The sequence below is a fragment of the Canis aureus genome, chromosome 3 (genome assembly GCF_053574225.1).
Source record: "Canis aureus isolate CA01 chromosome 3, VMU_Caureus_v.1.0, whole genome shotgun sequence".
NCBI classification, from domain to species: domain Eukaryota; kingdom Metazoa; phylum Chordata; class Mammalia; order Carnivora; family Canidae; genus Canis; species Canis aureus.
The window spans coordinates 1,348,013-1,365,686 of record NC_135613.1 but is presented as its reverse complement, the minus strand read 5'-3'; positions in this window follow the sequence as shown (position 1 = coordinate 1,365,686).

Below are 17,674 nucleotides of genomic sequence, written 5' to 3'. Positions count from 1 at the left end.
CAATTCATTCCACGTGTACTTGTCTGTCCTTCTACGAGATCCTGCAGATGTGCCACACACGCGCGCACACGTTGAGAATGGTAGAGAATAAGGAGCCAGCTCGATGACTTCTGTTGACTTTAATTCAGGATTTTTTTCAATAAAACGGAATTTAATTTAACAGGCTTCCCACCCTATGTGTTTAAACTACACCTTCCATTTCATTGTTCCTCTCTATTCCTACTATCAACCCAGGTCTTTTTTTTTTAATTGACATTCTTAATTCTTAAATTGACAATTGGCTATGGAGTATAGAAGTGAATTATACATTATACATGAAAGACCAGAAACAATATGTCAGTGGCATATTTCGTACTAAGTGGCTGATGCACTGAGTCTTCCTTGGGTATATATAAGGTTTGAGCTTCCTGCCTGGTGTTTTAATCTCTAAAAACACCCTCCTTGGATCTCTCATCAGACATTATTTTGGTGTCCTGAATATTCCCAGCTCTTGACTACTGGAAGCAGGTCTTGATCAGAGAACATCTAACCACCTCACTTACTCTTCTTTGGGGTTCATTCGTCTTGTAGATCTTGCAACTCACCCACCCCCAAGAAAGACCACATTTTCCAAACTCCAAATCAGAAGACTGAGAATTTGTGTTTCTGTGTATAAAAAGGTACAGAGACATTGGAGTTTCTAGGATATTCTTATGATTAATGTGATCTCTGATGGAAGTAAGGAAATGTGGTTCCCAGAAAATTTTTAATTTCTGGTCACTATGTCAAATTCACCTAGAATGTTTAGTTTTTATACTACAACCTTAGTAAGGACAAAAGCAAACTAACACATTTTAAAAAACAAGAAATATTCCCAGGAAGGGTAACGGCTGATTGTAATTGTCATGAGGACTGGGCCATTCCTGTTTCCCACTACGGCATTATCTAATGATCACTACACTTCCTGGCACACAGTAGAAACTCAACAAATATTTGCTGAAGAGAAAGGAAGGGCAGGTGACAGCCACAGACACAACCGCAAACCTGTTGAAGGCTCTGGAGGACAGAAGAATAGACACCCATCATTTCTGAGGACGCAGGCAGCACATTTCCAGACTCCTGTTATCTTGCCCTGTGATACCTACTGTGTGTGTTATCAAATAGAACACCAGTTTCCTAGGAATCCTCTTTCTAGAAAATTTCTTTAATTGGACCACTAACATATAATTTGGTCTAAATAGAAGATTCCATCAATTCTTGCTCCATTTCCAGGCAAATATTCGAAGGAGGGATAACATATTTAAACTTCTAATTGTCCAAAGTCATCATCTTCTCAGAAATATCTTTATACTTCTACTAAGACTTAGTTTCAACCTCTTTATGTAGTTAACATATTTATCACAAACTTCCTGTGTATCAGGAACAACTCTAAAAACCTTAGCACAGGAAAATTCATAGAATCCTCTAAACAAATTGCAATGTGCCTATGATAAGTCTCTCAAGGAGGCTCGGAAATGTTTAACTGAATTTCTATGATCCAGTCATTATCTTAAGGGGTGCTAAAGCAAAAATGAGTGATGCATGGCTTCTCCCCTTGAGGGATTCCTATTTTCTTGGGGTAGACAGACATGCACATAAATATAAATAACAAGGAAAGTGCTGCATTCGGATGTTCAAGCATAATGATTAACAAAAATATTTTGGATCGCCGGTTACTATGCTCCCAAACTTCATTCCGTCATCGCATAGCTGCAGAGTCTTAGGATACTATTAGAGTCTTTTATGTCTTATTTTCCTCATCTAGATATTTAAAGGTAATACGTGTATCTATCTCCAAAAGTTGCCATGAGAAGTGAATACAAGTGATGCATGTAAGTGGCTAGCACTTGTTCCCTTCTTAATAATCAAAAGATAATAATATGGGCAGCCCGGGTGGCTCAGAGGTTTAGCACCTGCCTTCAGCCCAGGGCGTGATCCTGGAGACCCAGGATTGAGTCCCACGTCGGGCTCCCTGCATGGAGCCTGCTTCTCTCTCTCTCTCTCTCTCAAGTAAATAAATTTTTTTTAAAAAAGATAATAATTACCAATGTCATTATTGCTATTTTCAGAAAACTAATGAATTGTCTACTAATGAACTAGAACAGCTTCATAAGGAGGAGTATTTGAGATGACTATAAGGATGAGTAGGTGCTGTCCTAACACGGCAGCAGAGGATATTAAATCCTGACAGTTGGAACAGCGTGTGCAATGATTATAACAGTAAAATTGAATTTCCTATAAAACGTTGACCTCCAAGTCAGAAACATGGACACATACTCCTCCTGTTGACCACAACAAGACCAGTCTTCCTCAGAAGATGAATTATACAATTTGGACCATTGATCATACAGAAATTCATTGTCAGCTTGACTTTTAAGATTTGCCAGGTATTAGAAGAGCTTATTTATAGAAAGCAGATGGCTTTTTGTCATTTAATTCACTGAAATTTACTTAGTATGAGGAAGGGAGAAATCAACCTGGCTCCATGATAAAAGCTCTCTAAATACATTAGCTCACTGAGTGGACTGCAGAGGGACAAATGGAACACTGCTTTTAAAATGAATTAGCCTTCTTTTATGTTTTAGAAGCGATAAGACCAAAGTCCTCAGCAGTGAACGATAACATGAGTAGAAGCAATTTCAGAATTTGCTTTATCAAGTGCTGAATCCTCTCTCATCCCATGGACCATAGTGCCGTCTTTCTTATGAGGCGCCCTCAATGCCTTCCTAGAATGGGTCAAGTTCAAACAACAGGGCCTTATTTCATACCCCAGACCCATTCCATTTCAATTCTCAGATTTCTGCCTTATTTACCTACTTTTTATTTTATTTTTTAAACCAAAACTCCAATAGGCTGTCCTCTCCTCTGGCATTACAAAGCACCTTTTTTTTTTTTTTTTTTTTTCTTTTCAGTAACACGTATGCTGCATCCTTTCAAGTACTGCCCAAATTATTATTATTATTATTATTATTATTATTATTATTATTTGCCCAAATTATTCAGCTAGCTGTTTTTTTTTCATTCTATATTGCATTGTGATATATATGCTCAGGTGAGTGTGTTCCTTCTAGTCTATTGGTCTCCGTCTCTCCTTTCCTTCATGCCTTCCTTGCTCTCCCTTAACCACCTCATGTCTGGTGGGCACTATTTAAGAAAATGTGAACTTTGGAGGCAATAGCTCTGTGTTCTGATTGCAGATCTTTGATTTGTGATGTGTGGATCTTATCAAAGTCTATTTTTTCTCTGCAATTGTCCAATCTATAAATAGTTGTAGAATTGTCGAGAGGAATAGATAAGCCAATATGTGTAAACAGTGCCTGAGAAGATAGACGTATTACTCTTATTGCTGTTTACCTTTGATACGCATCATCAGATCCTAACTAGTTCTCGTCGCTGGAGTTACCAGGGATATAAAGACAGAAAAAGTATTTTCCCTGAAGGAGCTCACTACTTAGGATTAGAGAAGCTCAGAGTAACATTTCACGATAAAAGACTTGAATAGGTAGACAGAGAACGAAGAGCGAAACACAACGTTCTAATTCTTTCAATAAACAACTTTTAAGCACTTCCACTTGCAAAGGAAGGCAGTTGTGTCTTAATCTACATGCACTGGAGATGGCCTGGAGTTGTCTGTTCGGAAACCTGCACTGAACTATAAAACTGCTCAAAAGGATCACATTAATGATCTTTGGCAGGGACACGGGATGAAGAAGGGGGTGGAAAAATCACCTCGTGAGTTTGCCTGTGATTGATACTCTGAGGAAAACGAAGAATGCCTCGCAGTCACTGACCTGCAAAACCTTATGGTACCTCAGTAAGGAGAAGGAATAAGGTGAGGGAAAGACAAGGCTTCTTGGAGGAGCATCTTGGAAATGCTGTTATTTTGGGCCAGTGAAGGTCAACTACGATGGGCAGAGCTCAATATTTGTTCCAGGGCCCCCTACAAGAGTTGGTCAAGACTTTGCCAAACCCGAATCACTTCCTGCGGGAGTCTTCAAGCTGCTTTTCCTACTTTCTATTTTTATTCTTCTACTCCTTCATCTAAACAGCAGTTCAGCATGATCATTCCAAAAGTCAGCTCTGTGCATGTCATTCTCCTGCTCAGAACTCTGATGAGGGGGTGGGGTTGTCTATAATCACTGGCTATAAGAACCTAGAAGAATTCTTATCTCTGCAGCCCCATCTTTTCACCTTTAAGACCTTCCATATGACCTTTCTCATCCAGTCTGTACCTCAATAATAGTTCTCCTCCTCTCTTTCTTTTTTTTTCTCTCTCTCATCTCAAAACATGACCTGTGCTACTGCGTTTGACTAGAAAGTCCTTGCGTATTCCTTGTCTAGTGATCCTGACTCATCCTCCAGGTCTCAGATTAAACATCCTTCCTCAAAGAAGTTTCTGACACACGGTGTCACCCACCATAATAAGAAACAAGGCAGGAGGCATGGTTCAGGTGTGTCCACAGCAAAGTATGTATGTTAGATTATTTCCTCTTCCCTACTCACAAGTTCCAAGAGGGTATAATAATGTCTACTTTATTCAACACTTTATCCTAGGATTTGTTATTGTGTCTGGTGTTTGGTAAATGTTTTTCCCTCTAATGACGAAACTGATTGACTGATCTTAGTTCCTGTTGCAGAAGACCCTGAAGGAATGGGGATCCTATAGTATTTTAAGTGGTTGTATCTTTTCATTCCAGAACAATTTCTCTCCATTCTCAAATTAGATGGAACATTTCTTGAGAGTCCCTGAAATCTGGGATTAGTCACAAGAGGATTTGATCTTTAACCAGAATGATGATGGCTCAGAGGGTGGATGATTATAGCCTAGCATATCACAAGAGGACTCAAGTGAGTGAACACAGATTTGGCATTCTGAGGCTTGTTGAAGCAACGCGAACACCCCCTTGTCAGTCTTGATAAAGGTCAGATTATAAGAAATAAAAGTAAGTACTATTTAACCCAGTAGGGAGCACATCTATACCTCTATTTTCCCTAGAGCCTGAGAATATAAATAGTTGAAAGAAGTTTCAGAGAAATTAACTGATCCAGAATACAGTAACATATCATTATCTGCCATCAGGTATCAGCATCTTTCTATGATTCTTTTCTTCTTTTTTTTTTTTTCCCTGTAAGTATAATGAGTTGAATCTTCAATTTTTCCTAGCCTCTTAGATGTACCTTTTTCTTAGAAATTGTAACTAGTTCCTAAAGGCCAATAAACTAAACTGTATGAAAAGAAACAATGAATTACTTCAATAAAATCCACAGTCCTTACACGTTTTTAAAGAAGGAATCAACCGAACAGTAGGTGAGGAAGTGACAGTCCTCATCCCCACCCCTGCACCTGAAATGTGTCCATCCTCCTAGATTTCCCATAAACACGAGTGCCTCCACCTCATTAACCTCCAGCTCATGCATGTGTGAACTCTCAGATACCTCAAATGCCCAACTGAAAAATAGATCAGAGACACAGAAACATAAATTCAGTTACTTTTGTTATAGGTAAAGGTGAGCTCTCGCTATGCTACACTTGTACTCAGGGATCAGACAATCACAACCACACATCCAATCACCCGGTAGTCAGTTTTCTTAAACAAAGTTTTACTGTAATACAGTCATGGCCATTCGTTCATGTACTGCCCATGGTACGTTCACTACAAAGGTGAAGTTGCATACCTGAGACATATACCATAAAATAAAGCCAAAAACAAATAAGCCCTTTACAGAAAATGTTTGCTGACCCCTGAAAGTGTGTAAGGTCCTATTACAACAGCGCTTGGTCTCAGTGCTGGGGGATCAAGGAACGGGGGTGTCTGCTCCCTGAGGCTAGTATTGTAGATGCATAGATGTGTAATAATAAATAGGTAAGAAATCCTTAAGTACTATTGAGTTTTGAGGTAGAATGCTTGAGCGTCTTGGTATTCTCTTCATTGTTAATATTGAGGAAAAAGTATCAATTGGAGGAAGGGGATTTCAGTTGGATTAATCAGATATATTGAATTTTGGGCATCAGTGGAAAGTGATAAAGAGTTCTCTAGAAGCTCATCAAAAGCTGGAACCACATATTATGGCTATCTGATAGCCCAGCACATAAGCCAAGTACGTTTCCTAAGAAAACCATTAATCTTTCATCCAATGATCACTGAGCACTTAATGTTAAAAAAAAATAAAAAAAAAGTTGTATTAGATGCCTCAGTAGCTCAGTAAGTGAAACTTCAAACTTTAAGCTTGGCAATAGGTGTTTGGTCATTTATTTTGCTTTTAATGAAAATCTTTTTCTTTTTCTCCCTTTTCTTTTAAAGATTTTAAAGATTTTATCTATTTATTCATGAGAGACACACAAAGAGAGAGAGAGAGGCAGAGACATGAGCAGAGGGAGAAGCAGGCTCCATGCAGGGAGCCCGATGCGGAACTCGATCCCAGGACCCAGGGATCATGACCTGAGCCAAAGGCAGATGCTCAGTCACTGAGCCACCCAGGGGTCCCAGAATCTTTTTCTTTATAATTGTTCACATATCATCTGTAATGAAGTAGACTTCATCTCACTTAATAGTAGGTTACATAACCTCTCGTGACCCAGTATCAACCCATGTAAGACAGAGATGATCATGCTTAGTAATTCATTGAGTTGTAAATGTTAAAGTAGTTATTATGTGTAAAAGTCATAACACAGTTTTTGGCATAGAGAAAATACTTTAAAAAACAACAGTACGAAGCGTTCTATTAAAATGGTTGCAGTAAGCACAATCATCCCACAAATGTGCATGCCCCATTGTTCAGATTTATCCCAAGGATGCAGCTGGTAGCTGCTTAAACATGCAGGGCCCTGGTCCCCCCTGTGAAGCCACTTCCTGTTTTCTCTGTATTCTGTTTGTCTTATGGAAAAAAGGGTAACAAAGATGCCTCCACCTACCTTCTGCTTTTTTTGTTGTTTGTTTTTTAAAAGATTTAATGTATTTATTTGGGGGGGGGGGCATGAGGGGCAGGGAGGGAGAAGCAGACTCCCCGCTGAGCAGGGAGCCCAATGTGGGCTCCATCCCAGGACCTGGGATCATGACCTGAGCCCAAGGCGGATGCCTCACCGACTGAGCCACCCACCCGCCCTCGCGTCTGCTTTTCATTAATTCTTCCTTGTTCCTCGGCTGACCTCTCTTTCACACTTTGTTTTCTTCCTACAAATTTCATTTCTTCTACATTTTCTACCTTTTCGTGTTTTCCAAGATCCTGGAGTTTTCGATTTCATACCTTAAGTGTGGGCCAATATATTGTGACCATACTTCATACACCTGAAGCCCCGGTCAGGTACCCATTGTTATTATCGCTTTCAATCAAAGAGAAAGTCTCTTCCTCTTGTCACCTACCTGACACCACTCTCTGGCAGATACTTGTGGTCTTAGAACATTTAGCTTTCCTCAATTTGGTCTTTTTTTTTTTTTTTTCCTTTTTTGTCCTAACACCTTTTTGTTTGTTTTTTACTAATTAGTCTTGTTTATTTGGTATGTTAAGTTACAAGGTGAGCATTTTCAGACAAGTAATGATAAACCTTCTTAGGTTATACTGTGTGAGTAACTGCTAGAACTATTCCAAAAATCACATAAAATTCCTAAAGTTTTAACATGTCTCATTTAATGTCATCACATGAAATTCTAATTACTGAAATGTTGAAATGTATGTCACAAAAACAGTTGGCTTTCCTTGTCAGCTGCAACACAATGAACTCTCATCAGATTTTTAACTATGTCTACTTTGAGTCTTTTGTCATTTATAGTTTTTGCTTCACCTCCCAATATCTTATATTATTAGAAGTCTGACCTTTAGTATAGAAGCTAAATAATGGAAAAATAATAATACTTTACTTTCCATTGAACCTTATAAATATTAAATACACTGTCACAGGAAGTCTAAAGCTGGACTCTAACTTGAGGCCAGAAACCATATTTTATTTACCTTTGCAAACCAACAGTTTGCCTCACATCTAGCAATTATCAGGGGCTTAATAATTTTTAAAATGTAAACATTATCATCATAAAGGCCCTGTAAGAAATTCAGGTAGAGTACTATGTCTTCTATACAAATAAAATAAATTCAATCAAGAACACACAGAACTAGAATTTTGTTATTCTAATTTATTATTCAAAATTCTTCCTACTACATTAGAACTTGCAAAAAACAAAAACAAAAGAGATGGTTTCTCATTGACATCCTCATGATGTTGCTTTCAATGACAGGGTATCACAATGGATAGATTATTATTATAACCTGCCCTGACAGGATCACATACTTTATATTATTCAAGAAATTTCCACTGTGTGGAAATTTCAATCAATTGGATCAATAAGGTAGACATTTGCCATATATGACTACTTAAATTTTAATTTTAATTAACTAAAATTAAATTAAATTAAAAATTTCATTCCTCACTTACACTTAAGCACATTTTAAGTACTCAATAACCACGTGAGGTTAGTAGCTACCATATTGGAGAGCAAGGATATACAACATTTCTCTCATTGCAAAATGCATGGAAGGTGTGGGAGTAACTCTAGTCAATATTCATTCCCAGAATTCATATCCCAGAATATCCACTGGGACACAGAGGCAGATGAAATATGGTTGGGGTGTTTTGAAGGATTGGAATGTATATGTGAGTTAAAAGGAGACATTCCTTGAAACTGTATTTAAAAAGTGACTTATTAGTATAACAGAAAGAAATATTTTAATTCGTCATTGTTTCATAAAATGTAGTATATGTGCATTCACCTTCCAGCTTAGGATTTCTTCAAAAACTAGCTACCACTCTTCTCTGACAATATTTCTTTGTCCATTGTTCCCCCATGAAGGTACTAGAAAAGTTCCATAAAAATTGTGAAAAAAAATTATGTGTAATGTGGAGTTAGAAGCATTAGATAAATCCAAACCGCCTTCTCATTCCTTAAGATGGTACAGTTCATATGAGCAAATTTTACTGAAAGCCTATGAATGTCAAGCATCATGTTACATGCTAGGGGCAGAAAGGATAATACATGGAATCTATATTAACGACCTTGCAGTAAAGGAAGGAAGACAGAGTGAATATTTATTTTAGAATAATTGTAAACATATGGTTTGAAAAAAAGGAGAGGTTTTTAGTCTATTCTTTGCAGAGCTTATTGGGAGAAGGAAAGTATGCAATTCTGTAAAGTAGCTTGGATTTATGGGTTTGATGCTTTTTGGTGTTTCTTTATTCTCCATTTCCCAAACACAAAGAAAATATTGCAGAAAATATAAAAAGTGAGAAAAATGTAAAACTGATTTAGTTAAAACAATCCAGCAAGAGACATGCAAAACTTTAAACAGCATATTATTTGGCACCAACACTTGATATTGTTAGTATGTTCGAGAAAAATACAAACAGTGGGCTAAAATTAAATGGCAAATTTGACAATATGGCAAAATGTCTCCTCACACAAGCCTTTGGAGAGGTAAATGGGAAGCATCCTCTTTTCTCTAGAATTCTCGCCATGATCTCCGTGTAAAAGTTCTCCAAGAACCACTACTCGGTTGTAAAAGCACAGGATGAAGCCAAGGAGAACATTTCAGGGAGTGGTGAGTATTTTAATGGGAGAAAATCTGAAACACCAGTAGAGAAAACAAGGGAGCAAGAATGATGAATTGTCAACCCTGAACAAAAAGTCACATCCATACTTTTGTTTTTCTTGAATTCATGAATTACTGTAACACAAAGTAGCATAAACAATAGGCACTAAGTAAATATTCAGCAAACAAAGGAATAAATAAACTATGTGGCTGCATAGGTACAAAGGAATAAAATCTCCCATCAACCTGTGGAGGTGAGTAGACATTTCTCCATTTAAGGATTCTTCAAGTTTAATAATTTATAAGGGCATCTTTTATTCACCCCTAACTTAATAGCTCAGGTTTTCCCATCTTTTTTAAGAATGTAAAAGGTTCGAGATGGTACCCAAGGTCATTTGTTCTGTTTCCCAACATATATTTTGACTGAAGTATAGTTGACATATGATGTTCCAGTAGTTTCAGGTGTACAACACGTTTTCCACTATTTCTACCAATCATCCTGTCCTTACTCTCAAACCCTTACCTCCTTTGCACCATCAGCCACACTGAGGCTTAATCATCTGTTGAGCACCCGACGCCGCTGCCCTTCTCAGAATGTGCTCTTCCCCCTGCAGGCGATGGTCCTTCTTTTACTCTCAACAGATTTGACTCAAGACTAAGACAAAGATCCAACACCACCTACGTTTCCTGGGAAAGAGCAGCATGTCACTTCCATACCACTTTAGCCGCTCCTTGTTCCTCACTTATCAATGAATTTAAGTCTCAAATGACAGGATCAAATGAAACTCACGCATAAAATAATTTCTAGTTTCTTCATGCTCCCCCTGTAGTGCATTTATGTATGTATTCTCTCTTTTGTTTATTCATAAATATTTATTGAGCATCTAATATATGCTGCGCATTATATAAGACACCAGTAGTATAACTATAGTTATGAATAAAATATAGATCATTTTATCTTGGAATTTAAGACAAAGTTCAATAAACACGGTGCCTGAGATATGACATAGCCAGTAATTGTTTGAAGGCGGAAAGGAAGAAAACACAAGTGAGAAAATAGGAGAAGGACAGGGACAGAGGGAGGGAGGGAGGAAGGGAGAACATGGAGCAATAGGGAGGGAGAGAAGAGGCGAGGAGAGAAAAGGAGTGGGGGAGCCCAGAATACCAAGTTCTCCTGACCAGAGCTGGCTCTGAGGAAGGAGGAAGGAGCAAGTCTCTATAGAATGTGCGTAGCTGCCATCTTGACAGAAATTCATTTTTATTTAATGTAGACTCTCAAAGAGTGGGTGATGCGCCGCTTCACAAGCTCTCCCACTGAATTATTCTAACAGCAAAAAGGAGTGAATGAGCACTCCAGGGGCTCCCAACTAGAAGAGCGAAATTTATTTTAAGTCTTTGGATTTATTTAAGAAATTCATGTAAATTTTATATTCTACCCATAATACAGCCATGTTAGTCTCTCTCTCTCTCTCTATATATATATATAGAGAGAGAGAGAGATAGATAGATAGATAGATAGATAGATGATAGATAGATAGATAGATAGATAGATAGATATAAACATTAGTTTCCTCTCAAAACTGCTAATCACCTGTGTGCTGGAGGAAATGGCCTCCACGGTCCCCACACAGGTGCCCACGGTCCAGGTGTGCCAGCACCTACTCTCACAAACAGGCCATGCAAGGCCATGGTGCGGTGAACACTTCGGGTCATAGGGTCTCGGAAAGTGAGGTCTGCAAGGATTGTCCCCGGAAACAGCGAGTGGGACGCCTTGCCACTAACTGCTTACGAGGGGGGCATGTCCACGCTAAGATTCATCTGCTCTTATTCGATGTGCCTGGAGTCCTTTAAGCATTTTAAAACAGCAATTACCATTTAAGAAGTTCCATTTTAGCTGTTTCTAAATCAGTTAATAATATGTATTTTCCTTTTAATATCTTTCTGAGGAGACTAAAGTACCTCTCACATAATTTCATTAATCTACACAACATTTCCTTTTCAAAGATGGGCTTTTTCATCACTTAAAGTACCTTATTTTGTACCAAGTTAATATCTAATATCAAACATTTCACTGGCTTAAGTAATAGCAATGTTTATAATTGGATGGCATTTAGAATTTGAGCTTTAAATCTAGAGGCTATTTTGCTATTAAGTTAATACAATAAAATAGTGGGGGCTGTAAAGAATTTTTTAACTCATGGATATATCTGTATCTCTATCTACCTATCTACCTATTTGTCTATTTCTTCTTTAAATTCACAGGCATTCCTATAGCGGTAGAATTCTCATTTACCAGGGATTACTCTCATTTACCAGTTCTCAAGGCAATAGTGTTACTAAGTATATAATATGCAAGCATATATATTTATAAATGATGATGTTTCAAATTGGAATATATGATGATACAGATATCCCGCTTAACCGAGTATCTTATAAACCTGAGGACCAGTCACCAAACCCTCTCTTTTATGTGTTAATGGAAATTTTCTAAAATATTTGAAAATTCTTTTCCAAAAGACATTGAAAGCACCTATTCTCATTATTCAGGTAACTCAGCCTGGAAGTTGCTCTCTTTCTGTCAGGATGAGACGGTCTAAAAAACCACCCCACAGAGACAAGGTATAAGTAGCAGGTGTTTTTCCAGTGTGTGAAGAGGAACAGAGTGTGTCCCTGACCTGCTAAAATTGCTTCAACGTGTGGAAAAGCAAATAAGACACTACACGTCTAGAATAATAGAACTCCTATGGCGTTATTTTTTTTTTTTTACTTTAAAATAGATGTAGAGGGTTACAGCATTTCTGTCTGAAATTAATAGAATTATTGGCTTTTACATTAACAAATGCTCAATCCAAAATGAATCAAATTGATATAGTAAATATTTGTTAAACCCCTACATTTTTAAGGGGCTGATGATATAGCAGCAAACAAAACAAAAAAATAATAAACAGCCTTTCCTTTTTAAAAATATTTTATTTATTCATTCATCAGAGACACGAGAGACAGAGACATAGGCAAAGGGAGAAGCAGGCTTCCTGTGTCAGGAGCTCAATGTGGGACTTGATCCTGGGACTCCTGGATCACGCCCTGAGCGGAAAGCAGATGCTCAACTACTGCGACACCCAGGTGCCCCATAAACAGCCTTTCTTACAGTGTTTAAGGTCTAGTTGGTACAACGTAGGTCAGGAAGCATCAGGTAAGGACAACCATTTACTGTTGAAGGCTATGGAGGAAAATGAAGCAGGTGTGGAAAGGAAGAGTGGACACTTCCATGCAGGTGCCTGGAATGGCCTCACCCCGCAGGGGCAGGTAAGTGTGACAGACGAAGGAAAGGAGCCACGGAAATAAGGACCTGAGCCAGGTTCTTCCAGGCAAGCTTGTCTCATCTCATGAGTACAAGAATCCTGAAGAGGCAGGAAGGACTGCGGTAAGTGATGAACCCGAAACAGAACACGGGCCGCAGGGGTTCCTGTAGGGATGGTGAGGAATAGATGTGTGGGGTCTTATGGAAATTCTTTGGAGTGACTTGATCTTCTTTAGGACTAAAGAGAGACCACTATGTTGTGTAGGAAAAAAAAAATAAAAACAGGAAAAAGGGAACCATGGACAGCAAGAGAAACCATGATTGTGTACAAGACAGAAAGGTGACTTGATAGCTGTACATGTGAAGAGGTTGGATTAAGATGTATCTTGAAGGTAAAAGCAATAAAACGCCGATGCCCTGACTACGAGTAGTGAGAAAAAGTGGAAATTAGACTGATACAAGGTTTGGTCTAAATAGCTGTGACATTTATTGAGGTGAGAGAACCCTGCGGGGTGATCAGTTCAGGGCAGTAAGGAAGCAGAAGTTCTGGGGAGCGTACATGAGGAGTGTGACTCGTCAGTAAGAGGAGATACAGAGTAGTTCCCTGGAGAGGTAGTCTTCAGGAGATGTGAGAGGCTAAAGGTGAGAACAGAAAATTTACTTGAAGAAGAGAGACAAAGATTGACCCTTGGTTCATTCCACCACTTAAACATCAGGAGTAAGATAGAAAGAACCAGCAAAAGAACTCAAGAAGGAACAGCCCGAGAGGCAGGAAGAAAGAGGACCGAGGATCCTCGGAAGCCAAATACCAAAGTGATTCAGGAAGAAGCAGTAAGTAACTAATGCTATTTTGTTCTAGCGAGATGAGGCCCTTAACTACCCTGAACTGACGTAGATGAAAATCCAGAGATCTAGTCAACGACACCGTGGAAGCCAAAAGACTAATAGGAGTGTATTGAATAAATAACAGGGCATGAAGGATGGAAAAGCAGTTAGGTTTAGGCTTTTTTTTTTTTTTTTTTTTGAGCATTTGGCCAGAAAGGGTCAAAGAGAATTGGGGTGATAGCTAGAGGGCCATCAAGGCAAGGGTTTTTTTTAATGAGGGTTACTATAAAACATGTTCTACTATGATGGCAACGATTCAGTTCATCTAGGTCTCTATCTTCATTAATAATCATCCAGTTCAAAGGGCTTAGAAAAAAGCCTAATTAGAGCCATTTAAATTGATCATGATTTCATATTATATGCTAGGATTTTCAGGAGGGGGCTTAGAGTTGCTTATAGTCTGCTTAATATATCTGATGTATGTACTCTAATCTCCCATTTGTTCCTTGAATCATTCTATAGCATAACCTGCAGTGTCCCTTCTGCACAACTGAATGACCCCTAAAATAAAAATTATAATTCCAGGATGCCTGGGTGGCTCAACGGTTGACTGTCTGCCTTTGGCTCAGGGCGTGACCCTGGGGTCCCGAGATCGAGACCCGTATCAGACTCCCTGCAGGGAGCCTGCTTCTCCCTCTGCCTCTCTCCCTATGTCTGTCATGAATAAATAAATAAATAACATTCTTTTTTAAAAAGTTATAATTCCTACAATTTCACTTTTTTGTCATCACAAATATCAACAACAGAAACATATTTTGGATTATTTTTGTTCAAGAACTAAGATTCCAGGTGATATGATTGATCCCGATATTGTATAAATCACTGTTTTACTCTTAACTGCTTTGATTGGGCCAAGACTTTGTAAAGACATAGGACTTAGGTGTTTTAGTTGTTGCCAGAGTCATCTGACTAAAAATTAAACTAAACGGTTGTTCGGTTGCATAAAGAGAAGAACAGAGTGAAAATCAAAGAAGGCGACTGTCTTACTTTCCTCTTCTGATTATCCCAGATTTGATCATTGTAGTAATATCATATTTATCCAAAAGTTTTGGTAGATATAATACGTATCTCCTGCTGGAAATAGAGAAAAAGATACAATCTCAACTCTGGAGGGGCTCACAGTCAAATAAGAATAGCAGAGACAGGAACCTGCACCACATTGTGTAAAATTGCTCTCACCTTATGAGGCACAGAAGGCTCCGGACAGAGGGGATAGGGAATAGATACCTGATTCAATTCTGGTCTTCTTCCTCAAAATACATGGCGCTCCCCGTTCAAGATGGGTCTATAGAATGAACAGAACACTCTAAGATGAGAAGAGCTGTTACATTTTCAAAGGTTGTAGGCTTTATGTTGGTTTGCCAATCAAGAAAATCTGTGGCGGCGGCTATTACAAATAACAACAATAAGCATGCTAACCCGATCCTGAGCACTTACCACATGCCTCGAGTAAGTCTTGTATTAAGACTCTGTGAGGCAAGTTCCAGAGTTTCATCCTCTTCTACAGTGAAGCAGTGGAAGCACATGGAGGGAAGCTTCTTTCCCACGTCACAGAGCTTTAGTGGGAGAGCTAGGACTTCAAGCCAATCAGCTCAACCTCCAAGCCTATGTAAAGCTCAACCTTGACTGCTAATAAGAGGGCGAGGAAGTGTGGAAACTACAACTTATTAGGAATCAATACAATAACTCGTGTCTGCTGATCCCCAGGTTAAATATCCTGAGAGCATCTGAGCTGGTGAGGGTCATGGTTAGAACATTTAAATACTTAAATAGAACAAAGTATTTTTTTCCCACAAAGACATTTATGTGATTCCAGACAGTAACGGTAAGGATAAAATATCAAAGTTACAAGAGATAGAATTGATCTAATAAAAGGGATGCATTGATTTAAACAAATAAAAGTCTTCTCTTTTATGAGGTAGTCAACAAAACCCAGATAATCAGAATTCTTCAATAGTATGCCCTCTGCCAAAATCATATGGTTGACCTGAATTAACAGCTTTCAGCATAAAAGTGTTTAAGAAATAGAAAAAGGTATAATTACATTTCAACTAAGCTTTACAAAGCTTCACCTGATGTAAAAGCTAACTACAAATGTGACCTTGGTATTACCAGCCACGCTATGGCCTAGAGCCGCCCATAGAAGAATATATCAGTGGAGTATGGTCTTGGGTGTCCTCCAAGAAAACAAAGAATGTTGAAAATGATCTCATACAAATTTTAATAGGTCAAGTAGTACTGCTGCTTACAAGTTACATAAAGTCTCTGGATCTTTGTTTCTTCACCTATGATACAGAAATCATGCCTATTTTGCAGAAATACCATATGGTTTCAAGTCAATTCACACACAACACCTTTCAGTTTCTGGAGTATAGGACATCTCAAGTATGGTCATGTTATATATGTAAATGAATAGCGTAGCATTTACTCACTGACAGTGTTTAGAGTTGAGAAATGAAAGAGAGGTATAGTTACTGCCAGACAGCTGCCATGAATTTTGTTAGCTTGTTTTTAAGAACTTCATTATTTATGTTAGTTTGTAATAAAAAATTGTGTTTAAAAATGCGTAAAATAGAGAAATATGAAAAGAAATCACGGATTACACAAAAGCAACCACAGTTAAGATAATAGTATATATCTCTTCACATGTTATGATGCATTGATCTCTTTTTCAAAGGCAAAGAATTACTCCTGGTCTCCTAAGTGCTATAAAGCACGGCCTGGCTTTAATGATTCTGGTACCTTCCTGTTAGATCAAACTGGAATTGACTGATCTTGGAAATGGCCTGTTTTTCTAAGGCCAAAAATTATAGGTATGCATTTAATTTAGTTTTATAAATTTAAGGAATCTAAGGAAGACACAAATAACCTAAGAAAACGTAGTTCATGGTACATGAAGAGTTTGCTTTTCATGCAGGGCTGAGGAACACTGGTGAAGTGGAGGAGAACGAAGGAATCCCTTTTGTAAGCCACGTGGTCCAGACTTTGCTTTTTGAGGTCTTTTGTTTTCAGATGGAAGATGACTAGCCAGCAATTATTAACTGACTTGAGGATTTTTCTAGTAAATTGTATGAGTGCTTTTCTTTCTATCTTGTGCATCTCTTAACATTCCTGAATAGGTTCTTCAAAATTAGAATCACATGTGCTATCCATTTGCATTCATATCAAATGTTTCAAGGGCGAAGAGGAGACTCTGCCCACACTACTTTACATCGCATATTACTGAGGTGCTAATTTCTCCATCACCATAAAAGATCATAATTATCTCTGGATTTCTTCACTGCTATGTGATTCACAGATACATGCCCGGACACTGATGTCATGTATATTTTATTAAAACCTCACCCAGCATCAGCAAAGATAACTGTTCATACCTCCAGAATTTTTTATTCATGTTTATCCACAATGGGTGAAAGCAGCATGCAAAATAAATGAAGAATGATACCACAAATGTCTTTAGAGAGATATTAGGAGAGAATCAGCAGAGAGGCCTTATGAAAGTTGTATGAGCCATGTATTATCTATGCATATGCTACAACGGTCAGAGCATTTAGTATGTCATGCTCCATACCAGCCCCAAATAATATATTTGACACATAATGAAGTTTTAACTTGGGATGGGGAACTAAATTCTGCCTTTATTGTTATTTTTAAAAATGTATTTGCCTCTAAATGTGCTGTTCACATGAAAAGTCTCCGCATACTTCTGCAGTCATTTGAAATCGGCCCTTCATACGGAAACATCAAATAGCTATGCTCCATTACCATGTGTAAGCACTAGCATCATTTAGTTAGCCCTAGTAGGGCTCAACTTCCTAATGTCATTCATATTCCTTCTGTCACAGGGTTACTAATGAATATTGAAGCTGAAGACAGAAAATAAAGTGCCCAAGA